Below are 19363 nucleotides of genomic sequence, written 5' to 3' on the forward strand. Positions count from 1 at the left end.
ACAAAACCATCTATCAGCAATCCTCACTCCAACTCACCATCCCACTCGAACTCCATTCTTCCTCAAGACCGATTAGATCCGCATACAAAGGATCCCTCCAGGCTCCCCCACTCAAATCCTCCCTTCACAACTCCATTCAAAAATGAGCACTGTCCACCACTGGACCTCATCATTGGAATTCACTACCCCCAGATCTAACGCCAGGAACAATGCCATCTGTCCTTCAGAAAGAAACTGAAAACCTGGCTGTTCTCTCAAGCCTACCCTTAATGGGTCACTCCCCAACTAGCATTGACGCTCTTTACCTCCTCCATATCACCTTCCTCCTCTCCTGGCCCTCCATCGCCCCTTCGGACGCATCCTCTGCCCCAATCCAAAGGATCTGTTATGCTCAAAGTGCTTATTTAAATCAGCTGCTAAATCAGCACACTATGCTGATCAATTGTTTTCTGCTATTTTACATTACCTCTTTAGATGAGTTACGTTAAACTAATTCTCTCTCTCTTAACGATCCTGAATTTATATTCCCTGTTTATTGTAACTTTCTTTCTTCTTGTTAAATGGTTTTCCCCTGGTTCTGCTGTAAACCGGTACGATAAGCCTTCGTCTTGAGCATCGGTATATTAAAAAAATTTAAATAAATAAATACATACATTTAAAAAATCTCCAACTCTACATATGTCATCCTAAAATTGTCGTAGACTGAGGGCATGTATGCACAAACAGAATATGCGCCCTTTCTCTCACACAAACATGCTTCTATCTCTCTCTTACATACACACACATATGCTTTCTGTGTCTCTTACACACCAACACACGCTTCCTCTGTATCTCACACACTGTTCACACAGACACACTTCATCTTTCTCTCACACTAACACACACTCACATGCATACAAAAACTAAACTGGAAACCACAAGCCAGATTCTGTATGCAGTGCAAAAATGGAAAAGCAGATCATCACTATTCCTCAAAAACAATCATATATAAATCAGAATAGTAAAACCATACTAAAAATATACATATCAAAACAGCTGATGAATAGAATTACCAAACGTTAATAAAATATTTCAAAACAGCAGACACGTCACATCCAATAATTAAAATTAACAAGGATGAAAAAAAAACCCCATTTTCAATATCTGGGACCTTTATATTTCTAGTCATCCTAAGATTGTTGTGGATTGGAGGAAAGCACACAAACTTTAAATTCCTCTCACACACATATACAGGCATACATGCACAGGCACAGGCACTCTCTCTCACAGAAACAGGCATACCCAGACACACACAGGCATCCTCATACACACACCTTATCATACATAGGCACTCACTCTCACAGGGCCAGTCTCTCACACATTTTGGACCTCTTTTTCGGCTGCTGGCCTTTTCTTCTGCCGCCGGAACTACAGGACCTCACTTTTGCTGGCGGGGAGTGGGAACCCTGCCAGCATATCACTTCTCTGTGCTGCCGTGAGACCTTCCCGCTGGCAGCAATGGCACCCCTCCCCCTATTGTCACCAAGGATGGTACGCTCCCCCCATTAGTACGTCACTGGTTCAAAAGTACCATTTGGGCCCTGGCAGGGAGGAAATGGAAGTGCCAAGGCTGCCATCTTCCTCCTCCTCCTGTTTTGCCAAAGGAGTGGGTGAGGGGGGGGGGGGATTGCCACCAATGTTCCTCTTTCAGGAAGGGAGGGAGAGTAATGATGTGCCATCCTGCTACCACTGTTTCTCTTCCATGGAGGGAGGGAGGGAGGGAGGGAAAGGAGCAATGCACTGTCCCACTGCCACCCTGCTTTTCTTCTGAAAAAAAGTACACGGTGTCCCACGACAGTTTGACTAGGACTGGGCAATTCCACAGCAAGGGCCAAATTTTGCAGCCTTTGCAGCAGTTGTGGAATTGCAGGAGACTGGAAGTCCTGATATAATGATGGACATGCATGTCTTCAAATAGCAAAAAACTGGGCTTTATTTACTAAGCTTTTTTCCCTACAGACACGATATACAAAAAAATGTGTTAGTGAGCCTGGCTCTGAATGAGGTTACTCATAGAAAACATGTTATAAGATAGCAGTAGAGAGGCATTCTATAAACTGCTGTGCAGATTAAGATCTTTTTTTGAACAAAGTCATTTTAAACAGTATTGCAGGCACTGGTTACCTCCAACTTAGACCACTGCAAGAGCAAGTTTGCTTAGCGTAAACAGTTTTTTTTCCATAGATAGCAGAATTCATCTGCTATCTACGGAAATCTGTTCATACAATGTAATCTTTTCATACAATTATCTTATTATGCCAGTAACTGATCATTCAATTAACTTTTGATATCTGAACCACTAAATGAATGTACATGCTTTATTATCTAATCAACTGCTCTCTACTCATTGTTTTTTACTGTTTAATCTATCCCTCATTTTCTAATGACCAAGTTCTTCATTCCCTGTTTATTGTAACTTTTTACGCCTGCTGTGTTAATTGGTTCTCCCCTTGTTCATTGTAAACCGGTTCGATAAGACTTGTCTTAAGCATCGGTATATTAAAGAATGTAAATAAATAAATAAATTAGCCATGCTGTCTGGGACATCTTCCGGGCAGATAGGTGGCGGAGCTCTCATAGAACACTGAGTTTTTTCAGTGTGGTGCACCTGTGTGGATCTTCTCACGCTGACCTGGTCTCCTCAGTCCATATCCAAGCAAGACGAGATAAAAATAATAACTAACCAGGGAGGCGGGAGGGTCAGCATGGCTAATTCATCTGCTATCTACGGAAAACACTGTTTATGGTAAGCAAACTTGCTCTTTTCCTGTAGATAAGCAGCATGAATTAGCCATGCTGTCTGGGAGTCCCCAGCTGATGTATTGAGCGCAAAATTTTCTGATCATGTCCAAATGATGAGCTGAGGTAGTGCGCGCAAGAAAGTAGAGAAGATAGGCGGACAGTTCGTATCTGTTGTCTTCGCAGCTTTCAAGAAGTGCCCAATCTGAGAAATGTTTTGACCATGTTTGCATCGGTTGTGGTCTGTTTGTCTAAGCAATAATGAGTTGTGAATGTGTGCAGCGAAGACCAGGTAGCCGCTCTGCAAATGTCTAGAATAGGCACCTCATGAAGGTGAGCTACTGCTTGCAGCCATGGCATGAACTTGGTGAGCCTTAGGGGAGGCAGACAAGGTCTCCAAACGTTTGATAGCAGAATTGTATGCAGTTCGAGAACCAGGACGAAAGGGTCCTTTTGGAAACTGAAAGTCCTGGGGCGTTAGGGTTAAATGATATAAAAAGCTGGGAGGCTCTGCGCTCAGTTTGTGTGCGGCATTATAGTAAGCAAGCACTCTCTTACAATCCAGCGTGTGTAGTTTATGCTCGCTCTCATTGCTGTGTGGCTTTGGGTAAAAGGTTGGAAGGGTAATGGATTGACTGAGGTGGAAAACTGACACCACTTTAGGAAGGAAGGCAGAATGTGGATGCAGTGTCACTTTGTCGTGATAGAATTCCAAGTAGGGCGAGTAGTGCACTAAGGCCTGCAACTCACTGACCTGTCTTGCGGAGGTGAGGGCGACCAAAAAGAGCACTTTCCAGGAGAGGAACTTGGTATGGCAAGTGTCCAGGAGTACAAAGGGCGGTAGCATCAATTGCTCTAGCACTACATTTAAATCCCATGGAACTGGAGGTTTCCGGATCGGAGGCCGGAGGCATAAAATCCCTTTCATTAAATCGAGAGACGAACAGATGACAAGAGATTGGGGTTGCATTATGGGGAGAATGGTAGATGGCTATGGCGATGATGTGTACTCTGACCGAAGTCATGGCTAGTCCCTGCCGGAAGAGCAGATGGAAGAGCAGGGGGACAGGTGAGGGGGTCCATTCTGTGTTCTGAGCACCAGGAAGCATAACGGACCCATTTTCTCTGGTAGGTATTTCTTGTGGAGGGTTTCCTGGAGTAAACTACAATATCTTGAAGCTGAGATAAAAAAGGTTCAGGTGGTGAGTACCAGCCTTTCAATCTCCATGCAGTGAGATTCAGAGATGAGTGAAGTGGATGGAGCAGGCAGCCTCCTTCTTGTGAGGAGGCGTGAACTGTTTGCCCAGGGGGATGGGTCAGTCCACCGACAGTCGAACTAGATATGCATACCACGGTTGCCTGGGCCACGGTGGAACGATGAGAATCAGGTCTGCGTTGTCTGCGATGCATTTCTGGACTGTGCGAGATATTACAGGTATAGGAGGGAAGGCATAGAGCAGACCCTCCATCCAGTTGATGAGGAATGCGTCCTGCGCTAGTAGTTGGGGACTGGGGTACAACGAGCAGAGGTTTGGACCTTTCAGTTTTGTTCTGTAGCAAAAAGATCGACGCATGGAAGACCCCAGGTTCAAAAGTGTCTTTTCCGCCACGTCTTGATGGAGTTCCCACTCGTGGGGGTGAAAGATTCTGCTCAGTCTGTCGGCTCTGTTAATACCTGACAGGTATGTGGCCTGCAGGGTGATGGATTGCTCTCTGCCCATTCCAGGATCCAGACAGCTCCTTGCAAAGGTTCCAGGAACCGGACCCTCCTTCCTTGTTAATGTAGAATATGGCAACTTGGTTGTCCATGTGGACCATGACTGTCTTCCCTGGAGTGCATGTTGGAAGGCTCAAAAAGCGTTCAGGATGACACGGAGCTCTAGGAGGTTGATCTGTTGTGATCGTTCCCAGGCAGACCACAGGCCTTGAGTCTGTAGATGGTGGAAGCATCTGTGGTGCGGAAAGTGTTGTACTGGGGGCCGGAGAGGTGCTCCATCACGAGAGCCGATGCTGTTAGCCACCATTCCAAATCCCATTTCATTGCTGGACGTGAGGGTGACAGGAAGGGAGAGAGGATTGCAGAACTGGTTCCACTGGGATTTTAGGCCCTACTGTAAACGGCGCATGTGAAGGCAAGTGTGGGAGTCGACATAGATAGATGCTGCCATGTGGCCGAGGACGGTCAGGATCTGAGGGGCTGTGGTGGCCTCTTGGAGGCGGCCGGCAAGTGATGTCAGGGCAAGGGCCCGGGCTTCCAGGAGGAAGGCCCTGTTGCGAATGGTGTTGATATGAGTCCCAATGAATTGCAAGCCCTGAGTGGGCTGCAGGTTGGATTTCTCATAGTTGACCAGCAGTCCCAGGTTGTCCAGACAGGATATGGTCGCTAGGAGATTGGTATGTAGGGTGGACAGATTGGGGGCCACCAGCAGCCAATCGTCCAGGTAGGGGAATATTTGAATACCCCAGAGGTGAGCCACCGCTACCGCTAGGCATTTCATAAAAACCCTGGGGGGCTGAGGGTATTGGAAGTGGCGGCCATTGGCAGTGAAGCATAGGTACCGCCAGGATGTGAGATGCGGCGGTATGTGTGAATAAGCATCCTTGAGGTCCAGTGAACACATCCAATAGTTGGGTCGAAGGAAGGGAAGGATGGACTCGAGAGACGTCATTTTGAATTTCTCCTTTGTCAAGTGTCTGTAGAGAGAACGCAGATCTAGGCTGGGTCGTAACCCACCAGACTTCTTGGGGATGAGGAAGTATTGTGAGTAGAAGCCCTGGTGGAGCTGTGTCAAGAGCAGCTAGCGATGCACTGTTGTTGGAGTAGGGGGGTTTATCTCCTGTAGCAGGGGTCCACAGTGTGCATTCAGGTATATCTGGCGCACCAGGTGTGGCACAGATGGGATAGATTGGAAGCTAAGGGAGTAGCCTTCCTATAAGATTTGTAAAACCCAAAAGGTCAGATGTGATCGCCTTCTATGCTGGGAAATTAGGAGAGCTTGCCCCCCAGTGGAAGCGGTAGTGGTGGGTTCACCCGTCCTAAAATCCCTGAGGGGGCTTAGGGGGGGTTGGAGTCCTAAGGTGGACGAGGCTGCCGAGGAAGGTGTTGTCAAACCCCTTGTTGTTGGGGAGGCTGAGGGCAGCTTGATGTATATCGAACAGGCCTGTAAGATGGGTAAGGCCGGTAAGGACGGCATGGATAATACGACTTCTTATAGGATGAGAAGTATCGTCTGGATGAAGCGGTATCGGAAGGAGTGGTCAGAGACATGACAGACACCTTCTGTTCCTTAAGCTGAGCTACAGTCTCTCTCAATTTGTCACCAAAGAGATTATCCGGGAGACAGGGAAGGTCCACAAGTTTCTCGTGCACGTCCTCACGAATGGCGCTTGCTTGCAGCCATGCCAAGCGTTGGGCAGCGATGGTGTTGGCCGTGGACTTGGCTGAAGTGCCGAACCTTTCATACACCGTGCAGAGGAGTGCCGTAATCCTTCCTCTAAGTCATGGAATTGTTCAGGAGGTCGGTGGTCCGGGGATGCTTCCTGAAGCAGGGGCTTTACAGCCTGTAGACACTCATACAAGTACTAAGTAATATAAAACTGGTGCTGTTGAAATTTTGCATTTAGCATCCCAGATTGGAAAGCCTTTTTGCCAAAGTCATCCAAGTATTTGGAATCCTTTCCAGGTGGAGTATTAGAGTGTGATTTTTTGGCCTTCTGCATAGCGGACTCCACTACTACAGAGGCATGAGGTAACTGCACCGTGGAGTAAAATGGGGACAGCCGCATACGGAATTTTAATTCCATCTTGCAAGAGGTTGATGGTCCTGCAAAAAGAGATTCCCAGGCCTTGGTCATGACAGCATCCAGGACTTCCTGCCCCAGGTCAGGAATCTTCCGAGACTCGACGTTGCCCTACTTTTTTCTACGAACTTGGAATAAGACAGATCTTCAGGTGGAGACACAGGCTCCAGTGGCACTTCTGCAGGGTCAAAGGGGTACCCTGTGGAGGATCCCGGTGAAGTGGGGGGAATCATGCCCAGGAGGAGACATTGGTAGAGGTGGGCCAGGAGGAGAAGGATCTGAACTGAGGCTCTCCTGTGGCGAAGGAGGGGCTTCTAGGGGTAGCTCTGCTGGACGTTTTCCCTGTTGTTCAACAGTAGTAAGAAACTGTGAAAGTATGAGGGAAATCTGGGACACTGCCTGAGAGGCCAAGGTGTCCTGAGGAACCAGCATAGGCTGTCAGTGAGCATCTCCAGGTGTGGCCTGGGCTCCCTGTGAGCACCTCTGGCTGGTACTGCAGCCAATAGTATCTCCGTGTCGGGACCTCTAGGTTGAAGTGGGTCCGGAGGAGGCCGTTTGTGTCTTTTGCAAGGGTTCCTGGAAGCTGGACTTCCTGTGCTGAGAGACAGTGGACAAGCCAGAGTAGACCCTGAATGATGCAGAGGAACCGTGAGAGGTGGCTGGAGACGAAGGCGCCATGTCTGAGTCTACCACCAAGAGTGGGGAAGGTTCCCTGGGCCGTTTGTGCCCTGAAGAGTGCTTCTTTGGTGTTTTTGAGGCACTGTGAGTCGAAAGCATCAGCCTGCTTCTGTGCATCAACATTTTGTGTTTTTGCGTTGGTTATGAGTCGTGCAGTCGGCTCCCGCAGTCAGACATGTTGGTGCGTCTATGAGAGCTCTGCCACCTAGCTGTCCAGAGGACATCCCAGACAGCATGGCTAATTCATGCTGCTTATCTACGGGAAAATGAGGGTTTATATTGTTTTGCCTGGATTGACTCTCCAGTCTCTTCAAATGCTGCTGCGAGGTGCTTCGCAAAATTAGCACATGTCCCTGATACTTTGGTTTGAAAGTTGTCTATGATAGTATTATATATGTCTATCAATATCCATGGGAATTCATAACCCATGGGCATCTGGCATGTGTTTGAGTAGATGTGAGACATACATGTGGAAAAAGTTTAGTTCCATGTAAACTTCGGCGCCATTGATACATCTCCTGCGTCGGCACCGTGGGAGCTTGCTTCGGCGCTGGCCCAGACAAACCAAGAGGCCCCAACCGAGGAGGCTCGACGATGCAACGACGCCTTGGACATCCAGGGGGCTCCCGGAGAAGACTTTGTCGAATCTTTGTAAGGGGCATACGAGCCTGATGCCGCTTCCCGAAATTTGGCGATCCTGGCGACCCTTTGGCGCTGGCCCCGGGGGGACATGCATCCGCAGTCCCTGCAAGTCACCTGGTCATGTTCTGGTCAGAGGCAAATATAACATTTGGCATGTCCAGTCACCGACATAATCTTGCCACATTGGCAAAACTTGAATCCAAGTGGCCGCATTATCGCGATGGAACTCTTTTTTTTTTCGTTCTCTGAGGAGAAGAGGAGCTCCGCCACCTAGCTGTCCAGAGGACATCCTAGACAGCATGGCTAATTCATGCTGCTTATCTACGGGAAAATGAGGTTTATATTGGTTTGCCTGGATTGACTCTCCAGTCTCTTCAAATGCTGCTGCGAGGTGCTTCGCAAAATTAGCACATGTCCCTGATACTTTATAAGCTACATTGGTTGGTGGTAGCATAGAGAGTAAAATTTGAAGTTCTTACATTAAATTATATTTTGATCTCAAAAACCCCATATAGTATCAGTGCACTATTGAGAAATTACTACTTACCTGAGAATATCATTTTCTTTAGGACAGTCAGATGAATCCAGAACAAGTGGGTTATGCTCCCCTACCAGCAGATGGAGTAAACTGATGTCACAGTATACACACCCCTACAGTTATATCAGCCTACTAATATTCTCTTCAAAAACATCTGTGGAAAAACTAGCAAAAAAATTGATCAAAAACAGATAACCATTGCAATTCTCAGCCAACAGGCAACATTGAGCTCAGACAAGAATGTAAACACACTAGTCTAGAGCAGTGGTTCTCAACCTTTTTTCTGTCGGGACACACCTGACAGATGGTTCTCACATGCATGACACACTGACCCATGATCGTCACGGGGCTAGATGTAAAAGTACAGTTTGCATCCACGGGAACCCCCCTGACCCACAATAATGGATGTAAAGCAAAATTATGACATTCCCCATACAACTCACCCTACAAAAAAGATATTCTGGTTCTGGTGTCATCGCAGTAACAGCAACTCAAACTCCTTCTACTTCCAGGCTCAACAGCCCTATTTATGAAAAGACAGCAGTTTACCACCAATGCATGTCCTCTTGAGAAAACACAACAAATAAGACTGATAAAACGCTTACATGCTAGTAAAATATCTCATCTCGGTAACAGACACAGAACCGACCTAACATACTCCCAGGATCTGTAGTAATGCACATAAACTAATCCGCACACAGTTGCTCCTGTTTGAGTGTATTCCATAATACACTCAAACAGGAGCAACCCTATCTATGAAAAGGCAACACTACAAATATTAAATCAGGTCCTAAAAACCAATACACCTCTTATTAGGAAAACAGAACTAGCAAGCAGCTATAGATCCCCACACAGAAATAATTGTAAAACTATACTAATAAGCAGAATAAATGTTTCAAAACAGCTATGAACAGAATAACATCCAACAATTAAAAACTCATAAAAACTAATAAAAATTCTCCAAACACCAATAAAATATTTCAAAAAAAGCAGACACATCACATAATATTAAATAATTAAAATGGCAGTCAATCAAGAAAAATAAACTTAAAAAGCCACCTTTACTTACCCCCTCCAGCAGCTCTCCTACTCCTCTTCCATGCAGGCCATAGCACACAGGTGAAGCAGCAGTAGAGGCTAAGCTCTATACTCATGGTCCTCTTCCTTAGTCCCATGTCTCTCACACACACACCATACCAGTCATGCCCCCATGACCAGTTTCTGTCTCTCATACACCAATCATCTCCCAAACAGTCTTTGACACACACACCTGTCACCTTCCTGAACAGTTTCTCTCATGCCAATCACACACACAGGCTTCCCACTCCTGTGTTCTACTTACATATACGGGCTTCTCACTCTCATATTCACTTTCTCTGTCTCACACACACACACTCACCAGTCTCTCACTCCCATGCTTGTTCTCTCCACATGCACAGGCTTCTCATTCCCAAAATCACTTTCTTTCTCTCACAGACACACACAAACACACACCAGTCACCTGATCTCTCTCATGCATACACACACACAGGCTTCCCACTCCCATGTTCTCTTTCAAATATACAGGCTTCTCACTCCCATGCTGTGTCTCACACACACCCAGGTTTCTCACTCCCATGCTCACTCTTCACATGCACAGGCTTCTCATTCCCATAATCACTTTCTTTCTCTCTCTCACACACACACAAACACACACCAGTCACCTGATCTCTCTCATGCATACACAAACACACAGGCTTCCCATTTCCATATTTTGTCTTACATATACAGGCTTCTCCCTCCCATGCTGTGTCTCACACACACACACAGGTTCTCACTCCCATGCTCACTCTTCACATGCACAGGCTTCTCATTCCCATAATCACTTTCTCTCTGTTACACACACATACACACACACACACACCAGTCTCTCTCTCATTTCCATGCTTGCTCTCCACTGCACAGGCTTCTCATTACCTGAATCACATTCTCTCTCACACATTCACACACACTAGTCTCTTTCTCTCACACACACACAGTCACCTTACCAACCAGTCTCTTGCTCATGCATGCACACACACACAGGCTTCCCACTCCCATGCTCTCTCTCACATAATCAGGCTTCTCACTCCCATGCTTTTTCACACACAGCCCCACAACACCAGGCTTCTTACTCCCATGCTTTCTCACATACCCAGATTTCTCACTTCCATGCTTTTTCTCTCACACACACATCAGTCATCTCCTTGAGCAGTCACTTTCATTGCTTCTCACATATACACACACACACACACCAGCTCTCTGACCAATTTCTCTCAATCACACACATGCTCTCAATCAAATACATTCTCCCACTTACACACAAGCTGGCTGGCTGCTTCTCTCTCTCTCTCATTCACTCCCCCCCCCCCCCCCCCTTGGTAGCTGCAGCAGCCTCCTCCTGCCCCCGCAGGCCAAGAAAGAAGAATCCCATCGGCCGCGGGAGGCTCATGCTGCTGTCTCCTTTCTCGATTACCGGCTGCTTCAATTGCTCGGGGGCCGATGCTGCAGCCGCCGCTGCTACTTTATCACGCGGCACGGTCTTTCTCCTTCCCGCGCACCACGTATCATTTCCTGTTCCGGGTCACCGGGGGGGGGGGGGGGGGGGGGGAGGGCGGGAAGAAGAAAAGGCCAGCGTAGGTGCCACTGCTTCTTCTACCATCGCTGCCGTTCCCACTGGGCTTGAACGTGCTGATAGCCCGGCAGCAACGGCAGCAGGGAAGAAAGAGCAGCGGGAGAGACCGGGAGCACGCAAGACACTAGTGTGTCGCGACACACCGGTTGAGAATCGCTGGTCTAGAGACTAGAGTAACACTTACCAGTAAGCCCTGTAACACTTAGGCACACAGGAGGACCATTATGCAAATCATACAGCAACCAAGGGAGGGAAGCTGGATACATCTGACTGTCCTAAAGAAAAGGAAATTATCAAGTAAGAAGTAATTTCTTATCTCTTAGCATCCAGTCAGATGAATCTAGAACAAGTGGGATGTACCCAAGCTATTCCTGAATATGGCATGAGGCTGCCCGCAGTCCAGTCAAAACCGCATGTGCAAAGGCTGCATCCTCCCGGGCTTGCACATCCAGATGATAATACCTGGAAAAGGTGTGTAAGGAGGACCACATCGCAGCTTGGCAAATGTTGACGGGAGACAACAATCTAACTTCTGCTCATGACACTGCCTGAGCTCGAGTGGAATGGGCCCGAACCTGACTAGGTAATGGCTTCCTAGCATCCACGTATGCGGTGAGACTACCTCCTAAATTCCAGCGAGCTATTGTAGCCCGCAAGACTGGCACTCCATCTAGTACTGCCATGGAGGACAAACAGGTGATCTGACCTACGGAAAAGGCCCAGTGACCTCCAGATACTTGCCACTTTGCATCCAAGGGCCACAAGAGATAAGACTATTCTACATCTCTCTCCCTGACCAGAGATGCCATGGAGACGGACTGGTTCAATTGAAACTCAGAGACCACTTTCGGTAAAAAGAAAAATGGCTCCTGGCAAGACGAGGCCTGCAGCTCAAAATCCCTAAGCACATAGCAATTTGCCACAAGGAACACTATTGTCAAGGTCAGACCATAGTGGTTGAAACATAGGCATACCAAAAAAATCCAAAAACCAACTGGGACTCCATAGGGGCACTGGAAACGCAAAGGAGGACGAAGACGTTCCTCCTGATTGACAAACTGAAGAGTAGTAAATCACCTGGACCGGATGGTAATACACCCCAGAGTTCTGAAGGAACTAAAAAAATGAAATTTCAGACCTATTAGTAAAAATTTGTAACCTATCATTAAAAATCATCCATTGTACCTGAAGACTGGAGGATAGAAAAATGTAACCCCAATATTTAAAAAGGGTTCCAGGGGCGATCCGGGAAACTATAGACTGGTTCGCCTGAATTCAGTGCCAGGAAAAATAGTGGAAAGTGTGCTAAACATCAAAATCACAGAACATATAGAAAGACATGGTTTAATGGAACAAAGTCAGCATGGCTTTACCCAGGGCAAGTCTTGCCTCACAAATCTGCTTCACTTTTTGAAGGAGTTAACAAACATGTGGATAAAGGTGAACCGGTAGATGTAGTATACTTGGATTTTCAGAAGGCATTTGACAAAGTTCCTCATGAGCGGCTTCTAGGAAAAAGTAAAAAGTCCATGGGATAGGTGGCGATGTCCTTTCGTGGACTGCAAACTGGCTAAAAGACAGGAAACAGAGAGTAGGATTAAATGGACAATTTTTCTCAGTGGAAGGGAGTGGACAGTGGAGTGCCTCAGGGATCTGTATTGGGACCCTTACTTTTCAATATATTAATAAATGATCTGGAAAGAAATACGACTAGTGAGATAATCAAATTTCAGATGACACAAAATTGTTCAGAGTAGTTAAAATCACAAGCAGATTGTGATAAATTGCAAGAAGACCTTGTGAGACTGGAAAAATTGGCCATCCAAATGGCAGATGAAAAATTTAATGTGGATAGTGAAAGGTGATGCATATAAGGAAAAATAACCCATGCTATAGTTACACAATGTTAGGTTTCCATATTAGGTTGCTACAACCCAAGAAAGAAATCTAGGCGTCATAGTGGATAACACATTGAAATCGTCAGTTCAGTGTGCTGAAGCAGTCAAAAAAGCAAACAGAATGTTGGGAATTATTAGAAAGGGAATGGCAAATAAAACGGAAAATGTCATAATGCCTCTGTATCGCTCCATGGTGAGACCGCACCTTGAATACTGTTACAATTCTGGTCGCCGCATCTCAAAAAAGATACAATTGCGATGGAGAAGGTACAGAGAAGGGCTACCAAAATGATAAGGGGGAATGGAACAGCTCCCCTATGAGGAAAAGACTAAAGAGGTTAGGACGTTTCAGCTTGGAGAAGAGACGGCTTGAGGGGGGATATGATAGAGATGCTTAAAATTATGAGAGGTCTAGAACGGGTAGATGTGAATCGTTATTTACTCTTTCGGACAGTAGAAAGACTAGGGGGCACGCCATGAAGTTAGCATGGGGCACATTTAAAACTAATCAGAGAAAGTTCTTTTTACTCAACGCACAATTAAACTCTGGAATTTGTTACCAGAGGATGTGGTTAGTGCAGTTAGTATAGCTGTGTTTAAAAAAGGATTGGATAAGTTCATTACCTGCTATTAAATTCACTTAGAGAATAGTCACTGCCATTAGCAATGGTAACATGGAATAGACTTAGTTTTTGGGTACTTGCCAGGTTCTTATGGCCTGGATTGGCCACTGTTGGAAACAGGATGCTGGGCTTGATGGACTCCTTTCAGAAAACAGACTGCATTAGAATGAGCCAACAAGGATCAACCATTGACTGGACTCCTGAAACAGGCAAAAGCAGTTACTTGCACACTTAAGTAATAAAAGGGCCAAGCCTTTATTCAAGTCATCCTACAAAAATTCCAAAATGAACGGTATCTTGACCGAACAAGGAAGAGTACCGCGATCCTTACACCAGGCCTCAAACACTCTCCAAATCCGCACATAGACCAGTAGTGGAGAACTTTCTAGCTCTTAGCAAGGCGGAGATTACTACTGCCGCAGAGTATATCCACGTTTCAGCAAGCGAGCCCTGTCAAGGGCCATACCATAAGAGAAAATCAAGCTGGATATTCATGAAGGACAGGTCCCTGCTGCAAACAAGTTCCTGTGTGCAGAAGTCGAAGAGGCAAATCCACAGGAGCCTCCCAGATCTGCATGCCATGGTTTCCTGGTCCTATCTGGAGAACCAAGAGCACCATCCCTCTCTGGTGTTTGATCCTTCAAATCATCTTCCCAACATGGGCCATGGAGGAAAGACATACAGCAACTTGTATTCCAGCCATTCCAGCGGTAGGGCATCAATCCCCAATGACCTCAAATCTCTTCTATGGCTGAAGAATCGTGAAACTTACACAGTGGGCAAAGTCACCTACAGGTTCAGGGACGGGAGACTCCAGTGATCCTGAATCAGCTGAAACTCGTCTGACAACACCCACTCTCCTGGGTCCAGACTCTACCAGGTGAGAAAGTCTGCTCTTACGTTTTCTTAGCCTACAATGTGCAAGACTGAGAACATCTGGAGATGCACTTCTGCCCATTCCATAAGATGATCTATTTCCTGTGACATTTGTTGGCTCTTGGTACCATCCCTGACACTATGCGGACCGAGCGACCCTGCAGCCAAACTGTGAACATGCCAACCGGACCACCCTGGCCTCCAGCAACTGATGTTCCAGAGAGACTCTTTGCACTCCAGCTCCCTTGCATCGTCAGCTCCTGAAACTGAGCTCCTCAACCAAAGGAACATAAGAACATAAGAAATTGCCATACTGGGATCAGACCAAGGGTCCATTAAGCCCAGCATCCTGTTTCCAACAGTGGCCAATCCGACTCGCATCCGTTGTCAGGACTAGTCTGGAGGGGATAGCAAAACTCCCTTCCATAGATGATCCACCTACAGCCACCCCCTGCAGTTGGGAGAAGACCTCCATTGGCAGATGGAGCTGAATTGAATAGTTCTAAGACTGCAGATTCCACTGAGACAGCAGGGAGTGCTGAAGAGGACACATATGGGCTCTTGCCCACGGCACCACTTCCAGGGTCACCAACATTAAGCCAGGGATCTGCAAGCAATACCATACAGTTATGCTCAGAGTGTTCAATAACAGACGCAGTTGAGCTAGCAACTTCTAAATTCAGGCTCCCGGCTGGAACACCTTAGCCTGCTTTGTGTTGACATGAACCCTCAGGTATTCCAGCAACTGAAGACTGCTCCTGGCTAGGTTCACCACCTGGCCGAGCTCCTGCAACAGGGAAAATCACCTTGCGAATCACCAAGCAGCTCTCTTCCAGTGACTTGGCGCAAATCAGTCATCCAGATACGGGTGTACTAGGAGTCCATCCTTTCTCAACTCTGCCACAACTACCACCATTACCTTGGAACAGGTTCTGGGAGCAGTGACCAGATCAAGGGCAGCGCCCAAAACTGAAAGTTGCGTCCCAGAATTGTGAATCCAGAAAGTGTTGATCTTCTAGTCCTGATGGGAATGTGGAGATATGCCTCTGACAAATCCAGAGATGTAAGAAATGCTGGCCGACTGCATGGCCATTATCCCACACAATTGGGATCACAGCCCTCATACTGAGGAGACTGACAATGCAGTTTTCTACTGCCTGGTTTTTTGGTTTTTTTTGGTGGTGAGCAGCAGGGAGACAACCATGAACACTATGCAACCCCAGTGCACATTCCTCTTGTAGCACCTCCAGGACCCACCTGATCAGATGTGATTTTTGACCCACCTCTGATAAAAGAGTGAGAGGCATCCCCCTATCTCTTACTGCCAGAGGTGGGTTGGCAAACCTTCATTGGGAGGCTTGGGAGGTTCCACTACCTGACCCTGCACCTCTTCTGGGTTGTCGGCGATAAAATGACTGAGTCCCGCCAAAGGGTTGAGGCTCTGAAGGTCGCTCCTTTACAGGGTCGAAAGCGCTTGGATCATCTAGCACGACCTCTCTTGTGAAGGGAGCACTGCGCCTGCTTCTTATCCTCCGGCAAACCAGGAACCGGAGATTCGCCCCACTTACTGGCCAGTTTCTCCAACTCGCAACCAAAATCCGTTTAAGGGGCAATTTGTTGAGTTTAGCCTTGTAGGTCGCATCAGTCGACCAATTTCTCAACCATAACTGACGCCTGCCTGTTACTAACAAAGCCATCCCTCTGGCTGAAGCAGACCAAATTACAGCCCGCCTCTGCCAAGAAGGCAGCAGCTGGTTCCACAACTGCCCTAGAGTTTACCCCAGAGTCATCAACCTTCTGGGAGAGAAGCAAACAAGAGTAAGCCACCAAGGAACAACAAGAAACGATCTGCAAGGTAATTGCCACTGCTTCAAATGCTCGCTTAAGGATAGTCTCAATCTTCTTAGCATGAGCATCCTTTAAGGTCGCTTTTCCTTCCATGGGAATAGTGATCCACTTGGAGACTGCATACAAAAGTGCATTTCTACCTTGGGAAAAAACAGAAGCGCTCTCTTACCACTGGATCCAGAGGGTACAGACCTTCCAAAATCTGATCCCTGTTGAAAACAGCCTCTGGGGCGCACATGCAAGATCAATTAATTCTTGAATGGCGTCCATCACGGATCAAAAACAAGAAGATTTATGCAAGGAAACCAAAATGGGATTTCTCTTTAGCTCCGACACTGAATCTGCCCCAGGAATTCCAAGCAATTTTCAAGGTCTGAGAAATCAGAGCAGGCAGTTTCTCTCTTCTTAGGCACAGGCGCCATGATGGCCGACAATGCACTGAGCAATGGCTGGGGACCGGTGAATAGCCTTTTTTTTTTTTTTTTGAGATAAGGACTCACCTAGGTGCCTAGAAATTATGCGTCCAACACTTAGGTGTACTTAGCTAGGTGGCCAAAGATTAAGCACACAAAAAAACTTAAGCGCACAGTACCACTTGTAGTGCATGCACACAGTGGGCAGCGAAAAGCCTCGGAGCAGGACATAGCCTAAGAAGGTTGCCCATGATCCTCGACCTCCCACAAAGCAGAATCAACCTCAGACCGGTATGTTGAGCACAGAGACCGGGGGGGGGGGGGGGTGGAGGAAACCCTGTACAACAAAAACCTGCTACTAAGTTTCTGTATCTCTCTTTTTTTTTTTTTTTTTTTAAATTACCAGAGCTCAGCGTTACCTGGCTGTCTCTGGCTGCAGGGGCCAAGGGCATGTGCCGTCACCGCACACTCGGCTTCCTGCACCGGCTGCCTTTCAGTTGCTTAAGCAGCTAAGTCCACACCAGCAAAACCAGGTACCTGACCAAGGCACCATTTGAGGGACTATGGAAATCACCTCAGGAATTCTCAATTGGGGGAGGGACCATTTGGTATCACCGGAGAAAAGCCAAATCTTATCTTTAATTCTCCTATATTTTAAAATGAAGCAATCTGTAGTGGCGAGATGCACGTCCACCAACTGCTGGAAACGGAGAATACTGGCAGGCTGATGTAACTGTGACTTCAGTTTACTCCGTCTCCATCTGCTGCTAGGGGAGCATAACCCACTTTTTCTGGATTCATCTGACTGGATGCTAAGAAATAAAGCTTTACATCCCTTATCAACCATTATTCTCACAGCAAAATATTTACTTGAAAATACCTTCACTGAGGGGCATTCACTTATACAAGATGAGCTATGTGTTAACTTTTATGTATGTAGTTTGTAACTCATTTAGGATTTTAGAATGAGTAATAATACATTTAAAAAAGGTAAAGCCCAAAATAGTTCCTGGGAAAGTCTCAAAGAAGACAATGAGGGGCCACTGAGGGATACAAAAGGAAGAAATTGACCAAATGTCCAAGGGCATCCAGAGGTACATGGAAGTGAAAGGAAGTGGTCAGGAGAATTTATTTAAAAATATTTGAAAAACAAATACCTACTGTGCCTCAATATAATTCATCTTGAGACTGAATTTGGAAAGTGAATAATTAAGTCTAAAATCCAAATCCCAAACAAGAGTATGCTTAAATGTGAGCAAGAAGAAAACTCAATTCCAATAATAATGTTACTGAAAACTATTGGGAACATGATAGCTGCACCTCGCTTAGATGAGCACGCCATATAACTTAACATGCATGTTTTCAGTAGTATCACATTCATTAGTAAATCAGAACACGAGGGGCAGTATACATTTTCCCTATGTTCATTACACTGATACCTACTTGTGCTCTGGAAAGACACCGAAGCTCTTAGACCCCTCCCATTTTGATTTTTTTCATTCAGTAGTATCTATTCACTTCAAGAATTATTTTCGCATTGTGATATTAAGATAAAAAACTGAACATTTCTTCCCTTTAAAGGGACTTAGGGAAGTGACAGTCAAAGAAAGGAGCTGAGATCCCAAAGGAGGGGAGCTTTTGCTTTTAGTAAGCCTGCTCAGCTTTTCTCTCTCCCTCCCTTCCAGGTAAATGTTTGCAGAAACCCTCTCCTCCCCCAAATTTCCCCAAATTTTCATCTCTTCCAGCTCCCCACGTTACTCTTACCAAAAATTATGAACACAGGAAGCAATTCACCCCAAGCTAGTCCCTTATCAGAAATTCTACGAACTTCCTCCCCACGGCTGCACAATTTCTGGCGTAGCTAGGAAGAAGGCTCCTACTGCTTCCGGTCTCAGTCTTTTTTGTCTCCATGGCAACTATGTTCTACCACACAGAATTTAGGGATTAGGCAGTGACACGGGCTGAACCCCTCCCCCCTCTGTTATTTTAACTGTGCATTTTCTCGCTGCTAGCACAAAACACAGGCAGGAAATTAAACTATTTTGCACAGTACAGAAGGTGTTGCATTGTGCAGAGACTGTGACATTTTGAGGTTTCCAGGTCAGGTTGTCTGCATGTAGAGTCCCCACTGACCCTGGCTTAGGAGTGTTTCTGATTCAGATCCGATTACTTCCACGCTGCTACTTAATTTGCAGTTCCTTTATTTGGTGAGGGTCGCAGACTAACTTGCTCTGTTTCCTTAAGTAGGTGTATTGGGTTCTAGGGTCCACAACTTGTGCAAGCCGTAGCTTCAGGGCACCCCTCCCACCCTTGACCACACAGAGGCACAGTAAGGTAAATCATGTTCCTTTATTGAGTGGAAGAAACGGCCACAGCCAATTAACATTACTTTAAACATTAACAATCAGCACTAATTGACCAAGCTTAACCTTTGGCAATACATATATAGCCTATGCCCTCACCGGTAAATTTATGTGCTCTTACCCAACCCTCTATTTGCTGGAGACGGCAGCCCTCCATCTTTCCGCTCCGTGAAGGTGGTACGCCATTGGCATCCCGCTCCGTGAATGCCTCTGTGGCCACTGCCGCTCCGTGCAGTGTTCTGCCGCCTCCTC

At 46.5% G+C, this 19363-nt stretch overlaps 1 protein-coding gene across 3 annotated transcripts in view; it reads right to left on the reverse strand.

The window, feature by feature from the left end:
* Positions 1 to 18643, reverse strand: part of ETFRF1 (electron transfer flavoprotein regulatory factor 1) — a 119135-nt gene extending 100492 nt beyond the window's left edge. For all 3 annotated transcript variants that reach the window (XR_003856475.1, XR_003856476.1, XM_029600140.1), the window contains exon 1: positions 18513 to 18643. The gene's annotated coding sequence lies outside the window, so the exon portion shown is untranslated. The remainder of the gene's footprint in view (positions 1 to 18512) is intronic.
* Between the last annotated feature and the right edge of the window lie 720 nt (positions 18644 to 19363).

Source organism: Rhinatrema bivittatum, chromosome 4, assembly GCF_901001135.1.
Source record: "Rhinatrema bivittatum chromosome 4, aRhiBiv1.1, whole genome shotgun sequence".
In the NCBI taxonomy this organism is placed as follows: Eukaryota; Metazoa; Chordata; class Amphibia; order Gymnophiona; family Rhinatrematidae; genus Rhinatrema; species Rhinatrema bivittatum.